We start from the raw sequence: 12160 nt of genomic DNA, 5'->3' as shown, positions 1-12160 counted from the left end.
CATATGGTGTGGAATATCCCTTTGGTCAGTTGGGGTCAGCTGTCCCGGCTGTGTCCCCTCCCAGCTTCTTGTGCACCCCCAGCCTGCTCGCTGGTGGGGTGGGGTGAGGAGCAGAAAAGGCCTTGACTGTGTCAGCACTGCTCAGCAGTAACGAACACATCCCTGTGTTACGAATGCTGTTTCCAGCACAAATCCAAAACACAGCCCCATACAAGCTACTAGGAAGAAAATTAACTCTACCCCAGCCAAAACCAGCACACACACAAGTACTCTAGACTTTACAGCTTCTCTTTGGTCTGCAGGGCTCATTACCCAAGCATAGAAGCAAATTAGATTGACTTGGCATAATTTAATCTCAGCAAGTCCACATTACCTTCTTAGTGCTTAAACTCTCCTAATATTTCTCCAGAAATTGAAGGTGACTTGACTGCAACTCCGAGACCTCTGCTCAAACACAGAAAGCGCTCATTTTAAAGAAAAAACAGAAAGCACACAAGCATGAAGAACTCTTCAATTCTTCTTTCCCTTCTATTCCACCTGCTAATTTTTTTTTTTTTGTAGCTAATCATGGTATGGTTTTATTGTCACAGAAGGATCCTCATTGTAACTATTTATATTAATAAACAACCCCACCTCCTGCACTCCCCCACTACTGTTTCACGGCTGTTGATCAAGCCCTACTATGAATCTTCAGAGATCCTAGAAGGGGACCAACCCGTGACCCCACAGGACCACCACACGACTGGATCACATTGTTTAATCAAGATTATAATAACATTGCAAATAACATTTTGTACGTCTGAAAGAGTCATTGCTTCCTCCCTCAAGGCAAAGAGCATTGTTACTTCCTTAGTCCAAAGAGGATTAGGCCTAAAAAAACCCCTAGCATCAGGATATTTTCTAAGGTACAATGCACTGGATGTTAAGTGTCAGTCTTCAGGATGAAAACTCATGGTTCCGACACAATCTGGCATGTATTAGTTCCCCCCTTCCACGAAGTCTCTAATCTGAGTTTACTCAAACTTGATTAATTGTTTAAAAATACTTTCAATTTAGTGATCTATATATTTGTGCTATACACACAACATACAGAATTCCAGCTAAAATAGAACACTGCGTGACATTTCTTCTCCTTTAAAGTTTTGCAAAAATAAAGCTTTAAGATCTTAAAAATAACACAACATACAAACTGGCTCCAAGTGAATAATTTAATGCAAAGGGTAAATTAAAGTTTGAATAGCAGAAATAGGCTAGAAAGGGGAGGGGGGAGTAGAAGAAACAAGCATTTTATTTTCTTCATGCCTGGATAAGCAATTTGGCCATGAAACTGAAGTCATCCATCATCCATATTACCAACACCACTCGTGCTCAGGGCAGCTGTTCTTCAGGTCAATTGTTTGAGAATCTCTAAAAGAGAGGCAGTTTGGGTGAAGAAGTGACCCAAATAATTTTGATGTTAACAGGTACTCTGCTTCTAGAAGATGTCAGGATTGTAGGAGTCTCATCTTTTCCTCCCCACTAGTACCGATTTTAGTGCTGGGAGGAGCAAAGTGGGCAGTGTACTTGATAATCCACTTAGTACAACACTGATCTTGAGGACTGCCACTGGCGATACACAGCCATATTCTCTCCTGAAAGCCAAACAGCAAGGCTTGTCCCAGTTCCTATATCATTGTTACCATATCACTGTTCACATACAAGTGACCGAGCATGTCTGTGTATCAGAAGTATCATTATCACCTATGAATGTAATAACCTTTAATAACTTCAGAGATCCGGGCTTTGAGAGTACTAAGCAGCTTGTGAATTTACAGGAAAGTAAAGGTCAGAAATTTCTTATTGCAAGCATGAAATCTATTTGTTTAAAATAACTGACAATTATTAAATACAAGAGATCTGTACATATGGAACCCCTATTGACAGGTTCCTCTGTGAAGAAAAAGAAACCCCAATCATTGTGCTCTCAGAGACTCAAACTGTTATTCAATTCAGACTCGATTTTTTTCATATGCTACAAACCTTCAAAGGTAATACAAATACATTTTTTAAACATACGGAATTTAAAAAGACTGAGCAGATGATGAATTTATATGACTGTGTTTATTAAATAGAGACAAATGAGCACTTACTGTTCAGGAAATTCCTCAATAATTATGCAGATGTTTTAGACACATGGACAGCTAAAATTTCAGTTATCTAATTCAAGATAGAAAAAAGTACTGTTTCTTTCTTCACTTGTTTTGTACCTCCTAGCTAATAACTAAATATATTCACTTTTTTCATTATGTTCTTTGAAGATTAAAGACACGTCTGACTTTGTACTGGATCTGCCTGGACAGTTGACAGCCCATTAAACTAAAGTAGTACAAGCCATACATTTTAAGGTCCTGATTTCCAAAGCATACCAAAATGACTTACTATATATGTACAAGAGTACTCCTGAGACACTTTGAAATCACACATTTGAATTTCTTCAAGGAATAGATGGGCTTCCGCTTTTGTAGCAAACTGGTTAAGCAGCAATTAAAATACCCTTATGGTCAGGAACCTTACAGAAGAAGTGCGAGGTGTGTCCATCATTAACACTATTATTGTAAAAATTCATATTAAAAGCTTTCAGCTATAGTGTTCCCTTATTTTTAATCCAAGAACACTCAGAAGCATATCCCTAGCATGAGCTTGATACTGCTGATGAACTGGTTTCTCTTTTTAACTGATAATGCACACTTTTTAACTTGATGCACACCTCATCCTGGCTTTCCCTCCTACCATTGTAGCCACACTGAAGGGGGACATAAATATTGTACTGTTCTTTTACAGCAATTCTAAAGTTTGCTTAGTTGTGATGCTCTCTTCTTATGAGCTTCCTGTAGCAATACATACAAAATGGTGAGCTCTACAGCCTTGGATTCATTTGCAGTGTGGCCCTGCTTAATTTTTTTTTCCCCTCTCCAATTCTAGTCAAAGAACAACAAGGAGGGCTTCAAACTTTAAAGAGATCTTTCATAAATATATTTCTGGCAACGTTTTTCTGGAAACACAGCTGAAGCTTTGAGGTGGATGTTGGAAGGGCCCTCAAGTTGAAGAGACAGATGCAATGTAAAGAACTACAATAGCACGTAATATACTTTTGGTTGTGGACCTGACAAAACTGTTTTACATAAAAGAATAGATTTTGAACCACAAAAGTAATCGGTTAAGCAGCTAAGAGAATGCATAACACTAATTGTCTGGTCTTTTCTCCCTGCTGCAAAGCATCCCAGTTACCTCATCCCTTTTGCAATGGGCAAGGACGCAGTTCAGTCGAGTTTCCCAGCAAACATCCTCAGTCATTAACCCAGATCATCCTCAGCTGGACTTCTCTCAAGGCTGCAGCTCAGCTCCCGATTTCCCTCAGCTCTCAAGGGAAAGCACGGGATCACATTCACACCTTCATGATTAACCTTGTCAACAGGATCGGGGGTTGCCAGGCTGACCATACACCATTATCTTACATACGGGGAGGCTGAGGGAAAGTAAATGGAGCATCAAGCATCCGTATTTGTGTTTTACCTGCTCTCAAGCAGATACCAAAAACACCCATATACCTTTTTTTTGACACTAATACACCTCCCTTGAGAGTGTCACAAAGTGTTTGCTTTTTGACTGCACAGAAAAAGTAATACTTTAAGGAGTGGATTGAAACTGATAAAGCTATTGAAAGATGTTCAGCCAACTTCTGAGATTTCTCAGTAAGGTGTTGTACTCTTTGAACATTTATCCCATTCCTAAAGAGAGGTGAATGAGAAGGAATAAGAGTGATTTTCAGCATAAACAACAGCATCTAGAAATCACGCTGTGGACTGCTGAACATAAGACAAAATGAAGCGCCCAGTTATACTCTTCCAAACTGTAATAGTTATTCTCCATTAGTACAGGTACCTTGCAAGACTTTCTGGCTAAAACACTGAGAACATACTGGCTAGGATATGAAACTCAATGCAGTTCCAATTTCTATTCAATTTGTAATAATTTAGTTCTTTGTAAAGCCAGAAAAATTTATCCTGAGTTAGCTTTTTTCCCCCTAAATAAAACTATTCTTTCATGTCTGAAACAGGACTGCCTAATCCAGTTTTTTTTGTGGGAGTATATAATATATATCTGACAAGACTACAATAACAACCATTCACTGAATCTATGCTGCATCTTTTCAGGTAAGTAGTACGTCTCAGGATTTAGAATGAGTATATTCCAGACTGTGTTAAAACCTAATTCCATGCTAGATTGTCCTACGTGTCCACATTAAGATGGCTAGAATCTGGAATTCAGAGGTCTGTATATCAAAGCTAGCTAAACTGAGTTGAAATGAGTCTACGTCTTCAAAATGAATAATTACAAAAAGTTATTAGACACTGAACAAGTTTCCATATTATCTGCTGTTCTATTTAGTGCTACTCCATAATTAAATACCTCCAAGATCTGGTCTCACATACTGTAGGGATGGATGTACATCAGACAGTATAGGCATAAGTTAAGAGAGAGTATACATATGCACATAGTATAAGTGTTTTAAGAACAAAAAAAACCCACCCAAAGTACATACACATTTAGGGGATACAAAAAAAAAAAGCCACCAAACCACAAAACAAACCAACAACCCAAAACCTGGTAACAGGCAGCAAAATAAGTAATATCAAGCCATTGTCAAATTACACATTAATTTTCATTTGAATATATGAGTCATTGTTGTTGCTGTTACATTTATATTCTAGGTCACAAAGTATCCTTGCAACTCCAGTTTGAGTTCTTCCTTATCTTCCAGTATCTTTAGCCTTTAATCAGCATAACAACTGACTGTGATTTCACTACAAATTGCATGTTTTTACCCCTGCTCCATTTCCATGGTTTTCCGTAATCAAGTATAAACACTGCCCTAGTCAAAGCATCACATCAGATACTCAAAAGTTCTATTATTTTTTTAGGACTTCCATCAAGATCTTTTCCAAAGCACCTTTATTTCAGGCCAGGCAACTCTCTCTCATAAACATAGCCCACTTTCTTTATTCCTACACATCAAACTTAACATTTGGCAGCATTTAAACAGATTTTCAAATAAGCTCATCTAAGAAATCCCATCTAATTAATTTAGATTATCATTGCGCTACATCACCTCAGCTCCCTTTGCAAGTGCTCACAGCAATTATTTCACTCCATGAAAATACTGAATAGCGTAAGGTCAGGAACAGGCCACCACCAACATACACTGAAAATACCTACAGTCATATAAGAACAGTTCCTCATTGTGACTACTTGCACTAGCAGTCACATTTGATCAAACTCATTGAGCTGCTACAGCAGGCCCCACCTCAGCCGCGTTAAGGATCTCCTTTTCTGCTCTTGGGAGCCACAATGACAAAATATCTTGCTAACTCAAATGAAATATTATTTCAAAGCTGAGTTAAAACACGCATCTACCAAACTTACCTGAAGTCTTCTGCTCAGTCACATCCCCGCATGTAGCGACAAACGCTGCTTTCTCACCAATGCCACCAGCCCCCCGCGTCAGTCTCCTTTTAACAATCCCATCACCTAGGGATCTTGAGAGGATTCCTAATCAGAACAAAATGTCTCAGGGCCTCCATCATAGATCAGCTACATTTACTTTTTCATTTTCCCTGTACTTCACTTTAGATAGAGCCTGCTTAAAAAAAAAAAAAAAAAGCCAACCAAAAAACCCCCAAAACCACACCCAACCCCGCACCGTAAAATCCCTTATCTCATTGCCTGCTTCCTCTTCAGCAACAGTCTTTCTGCCTCTCTTTCTTCTGGCAGAAAACCCCTCCCAAACTCCCAGGTGCTCCATATCATCATTCAGTGAACCACCACTGAAAACCCTCGACCCCTGCAAGCAGGTGTAGGTAAATAGAAATCTAAATTGCAGTTGAAAGTGTTTTATGATAATTAAATTGACTATGCATAGGATTGGTGGGTATGTTTGTTTTTCTAAGATGTGTTTTGAATAAAATCATGTACCATATTACATTAGTCAATGCAGTTATTATCAATAAAATTGTGGTTTTATTAAAAAACAAACAAACCAACAACTTCTTTGGCACTACTAATTTCCCATAAAATTAGCTGGATGGACATGAGTTCCATTACCTACATTTATGCCTTCATACCTTGTATCGCATCAGCAGCAATTGTATAAGCACCAATGCCAAGTTACTACAGCTCTCAAAGCCATCCCACTAATCCTTTTCAGAAACTTTCACAGTATTACAGACTTCCATCACTCTTTGCTGAAACCTCACCTTACACCCCCAGCCCGTACCCCTGTCATTTGGCCCACCTGCGGAAAGGGGGACCATCCCGGCAGGCAATCGCTCTGCAGTCAGGCAGCTCACCTGCATCCCTCCATCACACCTCAGCAAAATGATTCCTCAGCAATCAGGAGGAAACCCAACCTTTGCTGTTCATCAGTAATCTCCTTCACTTATGTTCCATCTTCTGGTTTGTACAACTTGTTATTGCCAAGTTCTTGGATTTGTTTAATTAAACAAGATTTATTTTCTTGAATGCAAGTATATGTGCCTTGGGAGTACCTGATAAAATATTCTTGTGCATTCAATATATATATAGCATTCTTACACATTCATTATATATTCTTACACAGGAAAATACATGATTTATTTTCAATCTCAGCTTTTTGTTCAGGTTTGTATTCAGCTCTTTAAAAGTAACATTTTTACAACACTTATTCACCAGGTATTACTTGTGGTTTAATTAAATATATGTGTAGGTTCATATGCAATAGGACAGGAAAATTTTCATCAAAAAGGCGTCGCTCATATTCATCATAAATATTTTGGTTTCCATAAAACTATAATGGGAAAAGGTTTATTTTACTTCTTATTCCACCTCTGGTTTATTTATTGGAAGAGCCAAGGAAGGTCAATAAAATGAAAAAACCATGCTTCCATAGACATTTTGCTAGGAAGGAATTGCTCTTATGTTACATCTCTGTTGGGGAAGAAGTTGGGAAGGAGACGAGGGAGGCAATGAGAGAGTTCTTCAGTGGCTCTTTTGGTTTTTCTTTGACTCTAGTTTCTTTCTATGCAAGTTTGAAGGTCTTCCACTTTGAGTTGAACCGTCACCCTTTGCTTAGCTCTATTCAGAAAAGGAAGAAAACAGTAATGAAACTCAAATAATTTGAAGCCACGTTTTTAAAACAGGGTCACGCAGCTAAATGATGTGCCTGTTAAATAGTACGTGATTACATTGCTATTATTTTACAAATAAACACAGAAGGCAACTGAACAAGTGAGCAAATGGACATGAGAAAATAAAACCAGAAGTAAAAGCGTGTCTTTTTCATGTAATTTAATCTGAACTCTTACTCTTTACTCTTCTTTGGAAGGGACCTTCATCAGCGTTAGAAAATTCAAGGTAGCTAGGCTGTTGATAAAGGAATAAAATAAGCATAATTTCTTAGATAAAAGAATGCAATTAAGTAGGTTATACCACAAGAGTAGTCTATTTCATTACAAAACACATCTTTTTATAGTATATTTTTAATTCACTAATTTGGAATGAAGTATTTAAGCTTCAACAGCTACTAAAGTATTCTTTAGGTAATATTGGGCCATACCTTTTTCCAATACTAGGTTCCTTTTCACTGCCATCCTTAAACACTTTCCACAAGCAGGCCCAGTGATAAGCAGTAGGATGATGACAAATTCATATCACTTTGGCAAGCAAGTGGAGAAGAAATGTTTGGCTGGGGAATTCCTGAATCCCACCTATTGCTCTTCTACTCTGACACTAAAGTGGGGTCGTACAATTCTCTAGTTACTTAACATCCAGTTCTATACTTAGAATATGTTATTTCTTATTAGACTGAGTCCTCATGCTCAAATCTGCTCTGAAGACAGAGAAATTGCATTTAGAAAACAGGATTTCCTTTCCTTTACTTCTGTTCTTGGCATTCACTATCTTCGTTCAATGTGTAACATCATTTTGACACAATGCAGTAGGTAATACTGTAAAATCGAATGCAATAAAGCTACCCAGCATACACATATAAGAGGAAAAAGTCTATCGTTACAAAAATAGTGTTCAATTTTCATTGGTTGCAGTTCAATTCAAACTATTTGCCCAACTTCAGTAATCCCTCTCAGATCCCAGCTCCAGAGGTGGCTGCTTACTTCTGAGCATCACACAAGCACATAATTTTCTTGCTTACCATGTTCAAGTAGCATTTTAGCATAAAATCTACTACTTTGGCTGAAGAGGAAGGTTTCTATTTTACCAGTAAGAGCCTCTGTTTCAAAGTAGTACACTAGGAAGGCTTGCATGGACAAAACGCCCCACCAGAGCACGGCAGGTCTTCTGACATGGCCAGATTGCTTTGAAAATGTACATAAGGCACCCAAGAAACATTCTTTGGAGGAATGGTTTGTTATTTAAAAAAGCTATATAATCTATAAGGAAAATAGACAGAAATGTGTAGGATACTTTCCTATGCCTCAATCCATCAGAGCCTTTAAGAGCTTTTTTTTGGGGGGGGGGGATTTGGACTGCAATGAATGGGTGATATCTGGATACATTTTCTTTTTTGTTTCTTTGTTTGTTTTTTGTAAAATACCTGAAGAGAGACGATTAGTAGTGTCACATCTATATTGTCAGCTCTGTCTCTTTGTATAATTTACCAGAAGTTAACAGTCACTGTACTACTAAAATTATTTTAGAAAACCATTGTGATAACACGCAAAAACTCCTCCCTGTGCTAATGTCCATTTATTTATTGCGCTAGGGTCAGTGTCTAAATGTATAAAAAACAGAGTATCGCTTCAGGCAGAAAAAAATACTTTTTTTTTTCCTTTTTTTCTGAATTTTGGTAGGTTTGTATTCTGGGGGGGATAGAACAGGTTTATGCATGGAGGGATTTACATAATTTGACAAAACTTCAGAAATCTTATCAGCTGGCTATGATCTTCATCCATCAATGAACAAAGTACCAAAGTGTAACTCAGCTGAAGAGGTGGGATGAGATGGTTTTACTAGCGCAAGTAAAAGGAATGGAAGAGGAGAGCAGAAGTGAAACTGCAGCAGAGTTCCAGGGACAAACAATTAGGAGGTGACAATTTGCGAATTGAAACTGAAAAAGAATCGGAACTTTGTGTGTTGGAAAACACTGTAATTAAATGAAATAATGTCTCTGATGTTGTTTTTGTACTGTAGAAAGAAGTTTCCAGCGACCAGCCCAGAAGAGTGGTAACAAATTTATCATGTAATGAATTTTGTTATGTGGTGAGGAATAGAGGAAAATGAACAGTGATTGAGCACCAACCTAACGTAGTGTATTTGTCACTCTGTGTGAATTAAAAAGCTAGAGGGACATTGTATAGTATTTGCTGTCTGTGTTTTGATTCATGGCATTGTTGGCTGTCTTAGAACTATTAATGATAATCTCTGGTGAACTTCTGAATTTGGAAGAGCTAGTTAGGGTATTTTCAAGTGGGAGCATCTTTAGAGTAAATTTTTGGAAGGTTCAGTATGTTCAGCATAACCTTGGACCACTAAGACTGAATACTTCGATCAGCACGACATAACAGCAACAATCTTAACATTATGTATACAGCTAGATTTTTATTTTCATAGCTAAAGTCAGTGGAAATGGGAGGAAAATCACAGAGACTTAATAGGAAATATTATGGTAATCCCCATATACCAGTTAAGATAACTGTATTTCAGCAGGGCATAAATTGCCACGGGCTTCTTCTGTATTCAAACAACTCTGAGACTTAAAAGCAAATGCAGGTATGTGTTTCCCTTTTCCTGGAGTCCATCAACATAGTATAATTGTTGATTCAACCAGTGAAGGGGAAGGAGACATATGTGGGTCGTAGGGAGTTCAGAATGACTGAAAGACACCACCACCAAGTATCGTAAGTAATATTGCCCAAATTGTGTGATAATGCTGGCTGTTAGGTATTGCTCCATTGGTCGTGCAGAAAAATCTAAGGGGAATAAAGCTAACTGAGGATTATAATCTCATACGGACAAAGATTTGGTGGGGGTGGTTGTCTTTGCTATTCACTTTATTCAAATAAAAAGTGAAAAATCTATCTACACCCCAAGGCGTTATTTCATATCAATAGTAAAACATCTGCTTCTTATACCACCTCAGCAATATATAAACTTACATACATATGAAATATATTATGATATGTCTATTCACTGCTTCAACCATGACGACAACAGGGTTGGAAAGACTTTATTTTAATGAGCAAGAATGGCAGAGGAGGAAGGCTGTAACTCAAAGTTCCTGAAGATCGCTTTCCTATATAGAAGGGGGGAGCCTGACTTTGCCACATTGCAGCACTGGGGCCCTTCAGCCCCGACTGCGGGTTAAGGCCACATTGCGTTATGCACTGTGCAGATTTCTGAACAAAAAAATGCTTGCTGCCACAACACAGTTACCCACTAAATACAAGTCAAAGGAAACCACATCAGCCTGGAAAGAGATGGCAAAAGCCCACAGAAGCAACAGATGATGCATAGCCCAAAATGCCCAGAAGCTGCGTTGGAGCCAACATAGGGGAAGCAGGGGAGGGAGAGTGGCAGTGGCTGGAGGGTGCCCGTGCCATGGGTGCATGGGTCCTAGCACCAAATTCAAAAGGAGTGTGGGGTGCGAGGGCAGCCGTGCAGCCTTATCAGGCTGCTGAAATTTTTTTCCTTGTAATTTTATGCCTCTCGTACATTCTGCCCATCTTTGTGTCAAAACCTCTTGTTTTGTACACACCCATCTGAAGGAAGAAGCTAATCATCCCTGTGCTCAGACTCAGCTGAGCAGAGCAGAGCGCTTGTGGGATGGGGCAGGAGATGGGGGTTGCCATGGAAACCCATCACTCGGCTTCTAGTCTCTGTCTAAGCTTTGATACCAGATTGAAGCAGCCTGGTCTAACTTTTATCAACTGGCAATGACTGCGAGTGTTCACCCACGGTATTCTCACTCTTTACCCTTTTGAATATTTCCTTTGCTTTTCTAGAAACTGTAAAAACTTTCACTCATAAAGGAAAAAAAAAATAATATAAAAAAATTCAATTTTAAGTCTAAAGCTTTTTAAGACCTGAGCCTGTTATGAAAGCAAATTGTAGGATTTTTTGTTGTTGTTTTGGATTTTTTTTGCTAAGTAGCAAGCTGATATGCAAGAGAGTTAAAAAGACTTCAGGGTATTTTATTTATCAGCCATTGCTTGCTTCATTAATAATACAGCCTAACCAGTGTAATGCATAAAGAAAGAATCAGAGGTCTCGCAGTTGTTCCACACTAATCTCCCTTTTGTTAATGTTTCAGGATCAGCTTTAGGTCATATGAGGCCCCTGTTGAAAGCCAGCTTAGATTGCTCACAGAAGAAAAAAATGATAGGAGAGGAGAGGAAGAGGGGTCAAAGCCTACTGTGAAAGCCATCACAAAGTATGCAATTTTCTTTTGCTAAATATCATAACATTGACATAAGGAATATATCCTTGAAATATGAATGACACTTTACATCTATACATATGAACATATGTAACCATGTTAGGCTATATGACATCTATTGTATATGCATAAATCTACAAAAATAGTAAAATTATTAAAAAGACAAAATGTTTTGATAACCTGTTTGAAATTAATTTACAACCAACTTCCGTGAAGTGCAGGGGTTTTTGCATTTGTTTCTGTGAGTTCACTCCCGAGTATGTTTTCCTTTCTTCTCACTGCCTGGCTTTTGTTCTTTCACCTTGTCTTTTTGGTGGGCTTGAAAAGAGCCATTTGTTTAGTGTGGTTCATATTTCAAGTACTGTCAAGCATGAGTGAATAATACTTGGCTGATTTCACAGGTTTCAGTTTTACAGCTGTAACGTTTAAGTCATTTGTTGACTCCATATGTTTGTGCCCGAATAGCAATCTGAGATTGGAGCAGTTCATCTTGAGGGCGCTCACAAGGCATGTGCGGGACAACCAGGGGATCAGGCCCAGCCAGCACGGGTTCATGAGAGGCAGGTCCTGCTTGACCAACCTGATCTCCTTCTATGACCAGGTGACCCGCCTAGTGGATGAGGGAAAGGCTGTGGATGTGGTCTACCTGGACTTCAGCAAGGCCTTTGACACCATCTCCCACAGCATTCTCCT

This window comes from Aptenodytes forsteri, unplaced genomic scaffold (genome assembly GCF_000699145.1).
Source record: "Aptenodytes forsteri isolate BGI_AS27 unplaced genomic scaffold, ASM69914v1 Scaffold125, whole genome shotgun sequence".
In the NCBI taxonomy this organism is placed as follows: domain Eukaryota; kingdom Metazoa; phylum Chordata; class Aves; order Sphenisciformes; family Spheniscidae; genus Aptenodytes; species Aptenodytes forsteri.
The sequence above is the reverse complement of the archived record's forward strand: the minus strand, read 5'-3'. Positions refer to the sequence as shown.